General features: G+C 38.4%; 1 non-coding gene across 1 annotated transcript; it reads right to left on the bottom strand.

Moving 5' to 3' along the window:
• Nucleotides 1–8,968: 8,968 nt before the first annotated feature.
• Trnal-aag lies at nucleotides 8,969–9,050 on the bottom strand. The gene has a single exon. It is a non-coding gene; the product is annotated as a tRNA-Leu (tRNA).
• Between the last annotated feature and the right edge of the window lie 206 nt (nucleotides 9,051–9,256).

Raw genomic sequence — 9,256 nt, 5'->3', positions numbered from 1 at the left:
ATGCTGTACTCCAGGCATATATTTCCAGAACTTTCTTCTTCAAATTAAGGCCTGTGTTTGATACTAGTAAACTTCTCTTGGCCAGGAATTCTCTTTTTGCCATTACTAGTCTGCTTTTGGTGTTCTCCTCATTCCGTAGGTCATTGGTTATTTTACTGCCTAGGTAGCAGAACCCTTAACTTGATCCACTTCGTGACCATCAATCCTGATGTTAAGTTTCTCGCTGTTCTCATTTCTGCTACTTCTCACTACTTTCGTCTTTCTTCGGTGTACTCTCAGTCCATATTCTGTAATCATTAGATTGTTCATTCCATTAAGCAGATCATGCAGTTCTTCTTCACTTTCATTCAGGATAGCAACGTCATCAGCGAATCTCATCACTGATACCCTTTCACCTTGAATTTTAATACCGCTCCTGAACCTTTCTTTTATTTCTATCATTGCTTCGTCGATGTACAGATTGGACAGTAGGGGTGAAGGCCTGAATCCCTGTCTTACACCCTTTTTAATCCGAGGACTTCGTTCTTGGTCGTTACTCTTGGCTCTTGTACATAATGTATATTACTCAACTCTCCTCACAGCTTACCCCTATTTTTCTCAGAATTTCGAATATCTTGCACCATTTTACATTGTTGAATGCTTTTTCCAGGTCGACAAATCCTATGATTATGTCTTGATTTTTATTTAGTCTGCTTCCATTATCAACCGCAACGTCAGAGTTGCATTTCTCGCGCCTTTACCTTTTCTTAAACCAAACTGGTAGTCATCTAGCACATGAAATGAAACAACAAGTTTACTGCTATCAGTCAGTGGCTGGTAACAGTAAATTTGTTCTTTCATTCAGCGTCAGTAACAGTCACGGTAAAGCATAACCTAAAATGTTCGCATTTAAATCTAGCACTTCCTCAATTTTCTTTTCAATTCTTCTGTATATTTTTCTTGTCAGCAACTTGGATGCATGAGCTGTTAAGCTGATTGTGCTATAATTCTCGGGCTTGGCAGCTCTTCCAGTATTCCGAATTGTCTGGGTGATGTTCTTCCGAAAGCCAGATGGTATATCGTCAGACTCATACATTGTACACACCAACGTGAATAGTAGTTTTGCTGCCACTCTCCCCAATGATTTTAGAAATTCTAAGGAAATGTTACAGATACATATCCATATTCAAATTGAGGTTGTATCGCATACACAAGGTATAAAAGGGCTGTGTATTGGCGGAGCCATCGTTTGAACTGACGTGAATCGTGTGAAAAGGTTTCCGACTTGATTATGCCCACAAGACGGGAATTAACAGACTTTCAACGCGGAATGGTTGTTGGAACTAGAAGCATGGGACATTCCATTTCGAAAATAGTTAGGGAATTTAATATTTCGAGAACTTCAGTGTCAAGAGTGTGCCGAGAATATCAAATTACAGGCATTACCTCTCGCCACGGACAACGCAGAGATTTCATGTTTCCAAGCAACGACGGAATTTTTATGGATGACAATGCGCCTTGTCCCCGGGCCACAATTGTTCGCTATTGGTTTGCGGAACATTCTGGACAATTCGAGAGAATGATTTAGCCACCAGATCACCCGACGTGAGTCCTATCGAACCTTTGTGGGACCTAATCGAGAGGTCAGTTGGTGCATAAAATCCTGCACCGGGAAGACATTTGGTTTGTTGACGGCTATAGAGACTTCAGTCCATAGCACATCGAGTTGCTGCACTACGCCGGGCAGAAGGCGATCCGGCACGAAATTAGGAGCTATCCCGTGACTTTTGTCACCTTATATACAACATCAACACACCTCCTTGGATCCTGAAGTTACTTCTGCATCTACCGATGAATCTCCATTCAAAATAAGAGCCTGTTTTTTCCCTGTATCTACATCTATACTCTGCAAGACAGTTTGTAGTGTGTAGCGGAAGATACTTCTGGTCTCACTAACATTCCCCCATACCTATTCTATTCGAGAAATAACGTGTGGGAAGGACGACAGTTTATAAACATCAGCATGGACTCTAATCTAGAATGATTTCCTCGATAGTGTCGTTTCACGAGACGTATGTGACAAGAAGTAATACATTTCCCTACTCGTCTTGAAACCCACGCTCTCGAAATTGTAATAGCGTACATTACTGTGATGCACAACACCTGTCTCGGAATGACTAAACGTGCCACATTTGTCGGGTCTCATCTACACAGGTGCAAAAAGTATGAAAACACCAGAAACACAACACCAGGTTGTTGTTGTTGTTGTTGTTGTTGTTGTCTTCAGTCCTGAGACTGATTTGATGCAGCTCCCCATGCTACTCGATCCTGCGCAGGCTTCTTCATCTCCAAGTAACTACTGCAAACTACAACCTTCTGAATCTGCTTAGTGTATTCATCTCTTGCTCTACGATTTTTACCCTCCACGCTGCCCTCCAATACTAAATTGGTGATCCCTTGATGCCTTAGAACATGTCCTACCATCCGATCCCTGCTTCTTGTCAAGTTATGCCACAAACTGCTCCTGTCCCCAATCCTTTTCAATACCTCCTTATTAGTTATGTGATCTACCCCATCTAATCTTGAGCATTCTTCTGTAGCACAACATTTCAAAAGCTTCTATTCTCTTCTTGTCCAAACTATTTATCGTCCATGTTTCACATCCATACGTGGCTACACTCCATGGAAATACTTTCATAAACGACTTCCTGACGCTTAAATCTATACTCGATCTTCCTTGCCATTGCCAGTCTACATTTTATATCCTCTCTACTTTGACCATCATCAGTTATTTTGCTCCCCAAATAGCAAAACTCATCTACTATGTTAAGGGTCTTATTTCCTAATCTAATTCGCTCGGCCTCACCCAATTCGACTACATTCCATTATCCTCGTTTTGCTTTTGTTGATGTTCATCTTATATCCTCCTTTCAAGACACTGTCCATTCCGTTCAACTGCTCTTCCAGGTCCTTTGCTGTCTCTCACAGAATTACAATGTCATCGGTGAACCTCAAAGTTTTTATTTCTTCTCGATGGATTTCAATTCCTACTCTGAATTTTTCTTTTGTTTCCTTTACTGCTTGCTCAATATACAGATAGAACAACGTCGGGGATAGGCTACAACCTTGTCTCACTCCCTTCCCAACCGCTGCTTCCCTTTCATGCCCCTCGACTCTTATAACTGCCATCTGGTTTCTGTAAAAATTTTAAATAGTCTTCCGCTCCCTTTATTTTACCCCTGCCACCTTCAGAATTTGAAAGAGGGTATTCCAGTCAACATTGTCAAAAGCTTTCTCTAAGTCTAGAAACGTAGGTTTGCCTTTCCTTAATCTATTTTCTAAGATAAGTCGTAGGGTCAGTATTGCCTCACGTGTTCCAACATTTCCCCGAGGTCGGCTTCTACCAGTTTTTCCATTCGTCTGTATAGAATTCGTGTTAGTATTTTGGAGCCGTGGCATACTAAACTGATAGTTCGGTAATTTTCACATCTGTCAACACCTACTTTCTTTGGGATTGGAATTATTATATTCTTCTTGAAGTCTGAGGGTATTTCGCCTGTCTCATACATTTTGCTCACCAGATGGTAGAGTTTTGTCAGGACTGTCAGTAGTTTTATTGGAATGTTGTGTACTCCCGGGGCCATCATCTACAAATCTTGTCTCATTCTTCCTGCAAATCAATTGTAAGTTCAGGCAACGGTGATGGAGGTGAATAGCGACCACGCACCCTCCTCTCCAAAGTGGACCACAGAGCCTCAATAATACTGAGATCTGGGGACTGTGTTGGCCAGGGGAGCTGCGACAGTTTATCCTCGTGCCCACAAAACATATCCTGGCCGATGGGAGCTGTGTGAACAAGACCATTGTCGTCTTGGAACACAGCACCACCATTGCGGAACAAACATTCTACCATCGGATGGAACTCATCTGTCAAAATAGTCACGTACTCTTTGGCATTAATACGACCATGCAGAGTAACCATGGGACCCATGGAATACCACGATATGGCTGCCAAAATAATCACCAGAATCCCCCCCCCCCCATACTTCACTCTTGGGACGAAGATTCGGTCAGAAGTTGGAAACAGACCACCTGGATATCTTCCATTGTTCCGTAATTCAGGATTTATGGCTTCAGCACCTCATTTTAGCTCCCTTCGTGTTTTGGTGCTGACAGAGTTCGCGAGTGCGACATCCGTTCTGCAGTTACTTTTCCAGCTGCCATCCTCTTATTTTTCGTCACAGTCCTCTGCAGTACATTGAAAGGATGAACCGTTTTGCGTTCTTCCGCACTGAAACAATTTCCGAAAAATGAATTTAATTTTTTGGCTTTTGTATGCAAATATCTTTTGAAATGTCCTTCCTTGAGCAAAACACAATTTCTTAACTTTTTCTCACCGATACGTGCTTCAGTTTTGTTTTACTATAGTCAATTAGCGTCAACTTATTTTTCTGAGGCGCAGTAAATAAATGTTGTATGAGAATACATTGTTTGGTATTGTGTTCATCGAATCAAAGCAGTTTAATGAAAACTGTATTCCTTACTTCCTAGGTAAGTGTAAGGTGGACGTATGTTCGGAGACCTCACATGCCACTCACATTTTACTGATAAACAGCTCATTAAAATCCTTTACACGTAAATGTATATTTAAATTCGTCCGTGGATGCAGTAATTCCTTCTGGTGTCACTGCTTGATAACAGAAGTGTTTTAAAGAAGAGAAATTATCTAGAACAGTATTACACTTCTCCCATAATCACATAAAAGGCGCAAGTTTTTCTGCGATCAACCCCTACGAGCTGTTAACTTCATTTTTAGCAGTTTGCGCTGACAAACAAAGTGAAAAATAACAACCTAAATCTTAAAATAAATGAGCGCAGGTCTCTTCTTTCACTTAACCATTTTGCCAGAAATCATCAACAAGAAAGGAGCGATGAACTCAACCAGGGCTCACCACTGCCCTCGCATAGCAGGTACAACAAAGCACAGTAATTCATTAATATCTCCTCTTGCAGTCAGATTACAACACATATAGGAAAATATAGCCGTTGCGGAAAGAAACAGTAAAATTGGCATTTGAGAGTTCAAATGGCTCTGAGCACTAGAGGACTTAACATCTGTGGTCATCAGTCCCCTAGAACTTAGAACTACTTAAACCTAACTAACCTAAGGACATCACACACATCCATGCCCGAGGCAGGATTCGAACCTGCGACCGTAGCAGTCGCGCGGTTCCGGACTGAGCGCCTTAACCGCAAGACCACCGCGGCCGGCAAATTGGCATTTAGCAGACATAAACATTAACAGTGCAGTAATCCTATAAAAATTCTCATTTAGACAATTTAAGGCATAATATGGAGGATGGAGGACATCTTGAATGAAGAACAGTGTAGACTCAAGGTGGAATTAGAGACAAGAGGGAACTACGAATAGAAACAAGAAGGAATTAGAAACAAGTCGGTCAGTTCAGGCATTGAGATCTATTAGGTTGGCCAACCAATAAAAAAGTTTTTTAATATAATTTCGGCAGTCCCTTATGTATTTTTGCATGTTTAACGCTACAATCAGCATAAAAAGCGTACAGCACATACAGTTTGTTCATAGTTTTTAATTTGTGGTTCACGAATGCTTACAGGAACCACTTAAGTACTGGAAACGGTACTACTGCAAATGATATAGCAAGCTGTACATCACTGAAGTAAATTAGTCACCAATAACACGATATCAAAGAGTGATAGTATCAAATCGGAATACTCCAAAGTTTGAAAAAGTCTTATTGTAAATTTGTGTTTTGCAATACGGCAACTCGTGTTTTGTAAATTCTCCAAATTCATTCTGTTACATTTGTGATGAATATGTGATACATGGACATCAACGAAACAGACTTAGTTGAAAAGGTGTGCTTTGCATACTTTGGCATTCAACTGGGTGACCAAGATAAATGTCGGGCACCTTGTAAAGTGTGTCATGTGTGGTTAGATGACATAAGGAAATGGGTAAAGGGAATCAAAAAGAATTTCCGATTTGGAATCCCAATGGTGTGGTGGGTGCGAACGAACCAGTGTGACAACAGTTACTTTTGTTGTACTGATGTTAGTGCTAATAATTCCAAAAACAAAAAACACATTATATATGCAAACCTTCCATCTGCTATATGTTGGCAATGATAATTATTCTAATTAATTCTAGAGAGTTTGTATGTAATTTACATTGTATATAACGTTATTGTTACAGCAGAACAATTTCGTGTCGAGAATCCTATACTAAACATTTAATAAGAGATTACATAATAACTTTACATGTTGGAGAATAAAATCGGACATTGCAAAAATAAAAACGGTACGTGAAAGAGAAAAATGGAGAACAATTTTGTATTTAGCACACTCAAAAACACGAAAAAAAATCATATTCACAAACAATTTTTTTGAAAATCAAACTTGATCGGCCAGTGTTATTAAGAAACGAATACAGAAATATCACACACCCTGTATTACCTTTGCGGTCCTGAAAAAGGTGGATTACGGGACTTGGCAGAAGTGTTTCAGGTTGCTGAAGGAACTTAGAATTATAAAGACTTGTGAGTGATTCTTATGTTCCATAAGAGCTAGATGGCTGTGATTAGAAAATTCACAATGAAGTAAGAATAAAGAAATAGATGAAACAAGTATATCCTCTTTTTGCTGTTATATTCAGCGCATACATGCAGGAAGCTACAGGGCCAGACCTCGAAACAAGGTAGTTGGGAATCAGAGTTAATTTACAGAAGATCAATACACGGCAGTATGCAGGTCATATCACTGTGATTGTGGAAGCAAAAGATCCAGAAGTTCTGAGCACAACAAAAAAATTTTTTGTAACGACTATGACAGGAGAATAAAAAAAGATGAGTAAAGCAATGGTATGGAGTGCTGAAGAAAAACATGAAACTCTAAAAACGAGATTTCTAAGAAATGAATTTGAAGACATAAACGAATTTACGAAGTTCAGAAGTAAGACCATAAAAAAATGGAAGGGGTTGGAACCAGATTTGAGTAAACTGCCGCAGATCAAACCTGTATTTAACTCAGGAATTATTTATTCATCAAATGAAACACTCTGAAACTAAGATCATGAGTCATGAACGCATACGTCTGTTAGTGGAATCTATGCTTCAATTTATTTAAAACGCTTATTTGAAGACATAACACCTCACCTAGTAGTTATTCATACCAACATGTAGATATAGCTAACACTGAATTAACACAACCACAACGTTGTTTGTGACTTTATTCCTAATTTGGTGGAGGTTCTGTCATTATAGAATCAATTTGCTTTCTGTTGTACCAATACGACAGTCTTTGACATCAGTCACACCGAAAATTATAACTTCTTACAATTCTAAAATATATTAAATTTATTTTTCTTATATGATATACAGTATACCTCAAAAATTGAAATTCAGTTGCAATATCATTTTCTATCATTTAAATGATCAATCTTAGTCCTAAATGTAATCCTCATATCAACATAAAATGACAAAATACTCCTAATAAGCAGAAACATGAAGGCAACATGCGAACTTTTCGTTCGTCATTTCATTAATATTTAAACCATTAATTGTTCATTCTAAGGCGACTTATACAGAATGTCCTACTTTAAGTTTATCGTATAATCTGGTACCCTAATTTTTATTTCAAGTTCTTGAATTAAAGCAAATGATGTAAATTTATTTCTTGCCAGCTTTGTGGAGGGGTAGTAACTAGCTAATGAAAACTTTTTTACTACTGGTGCGATTTTAAATTTGTGATACCTCGGAAAAAGTCACAGCTTCTTAAATATTTGTTCAATACTACTTGCAATTTTACAAAAAAAAAAAAATACATTTTAACATTTCACTATTTCTCACGGAATTTTTCTTGCTGACGTGAGGGAAGAAAAGGGCTATATGTCCTTTGGGGACGATATGATATTTTAGGATACAAAGGATACAGAAAATACTTGTGGGTGTGATTATACTACCAACCAGTTTCATGTGGGCAGCCCTGAGACAGAATCCATATCAGAAAGACGCCATCTTGTGTAGGTGTTATTGATTCAGCTCATAACCAAATCAGTGGAGGAAATTTTAAAGCATCTGTACTGTAGAGCTGTGTTGGCAATTCCACTCATCTTGAATAAGTGAATTTTATATCTGAAAAATGAGACCATGGCCTCACATGTTCCTTATAGATCAAAAGAAAATGATAATAGCGTTTCAGAATGTATATTAATATACTGCTACAAAGTTAATAACAGAAAGATTAAAAATAGTAACACAGATTCCAACACACAATAATCTTAATATAAAAAGCATAACATTTTCCATTTATGTGATTCACTCAAACTATAAATGAGTAACTGACTAAAATAACTCAGGGACAATATTCAACGATTATATAATATGCATCCACAATTTTCCATACATCATATAAGCTCGTAGTAGGTAATAAATTTATTGTAGTTAAGCGATTAATTAATTTACAAGATTAAATAATTGTTTCTTGCAATCTGAAGCAGCCATATCTTCATATTTCGTAATCCGTTACTCTCTCAATTGCACATGAGCGACTATTTCACGCGGCAATAGTTTCATGACAAATAGATGACAAACACGTTGTACTGTAAAGAAATAAATAGAGTGTATTGCGCTGCTTTTCCGAACGACAGAAGAATCTTTACAATTTTTTGTTGAGTGAATCTGCGTTATCTTCGAAAAACTCTACGTACTCAGTCTCTCATGGAGATACTATTTGCGCCATTATTAAAAAACAGCTATAAATAATTCGTAACATCAGTTCTTGTAGTAATTGTGGAAATTTTAATTACTTACAATGTTTATATTGCCAGATGACAATGATATCCTAACTCTTGAATCAGTTTCGTACCATCGTCAATACTGCAACCACGATAAGCAAATGACTCATATATAATGCAAGAAGTCAAATCTGATTGCACTGGAAACGGGAAAATTATTAGCAGCGGTGGGATTCGAACCCACGCCTCCGAAGAGACTGGTGCCTTAAACCAGCGCCTTAGACCGCTCGGCCACGCTACCACTTTGAACCGTTTTCTTATGTCGCTGCAATCAGGTAGCTATCGTGGAGGCAGAAATGAGCAAAGACTACAATAGCGAAATCAATACAGCCATATGGTGGACTTAAGATTTAGTAATCGCTTCTGCCTTATCCTGTTATGGAAACATACAATTTTCACTGTGATATCTGTGAATCGTTGCAAAACGTGGTATAAAAAAGTATGAAT

This window comes from Schistocerca piceifrons, chromosome 8 (assembly GCF_021461385.2).
Source record: "Schistocerca piceifrons isolate TAMUIC-IGC-003096 chromosome 8, iqSchPice1.1, whole genome shotgun sequence".
In the NCBI taxonomy this organism is placed as follows: Eukaryota; Metazoa; Arthropoda; class Insecta; order Orthoptera; family Acrididae; genus Schistocerca; species Schistocerca piceifrons.
The sequence above is the reverse complement of the archived record's forward strand: the minus strand, read 5'-3'. Positions and strand labels throughout refer to the sequence as shown.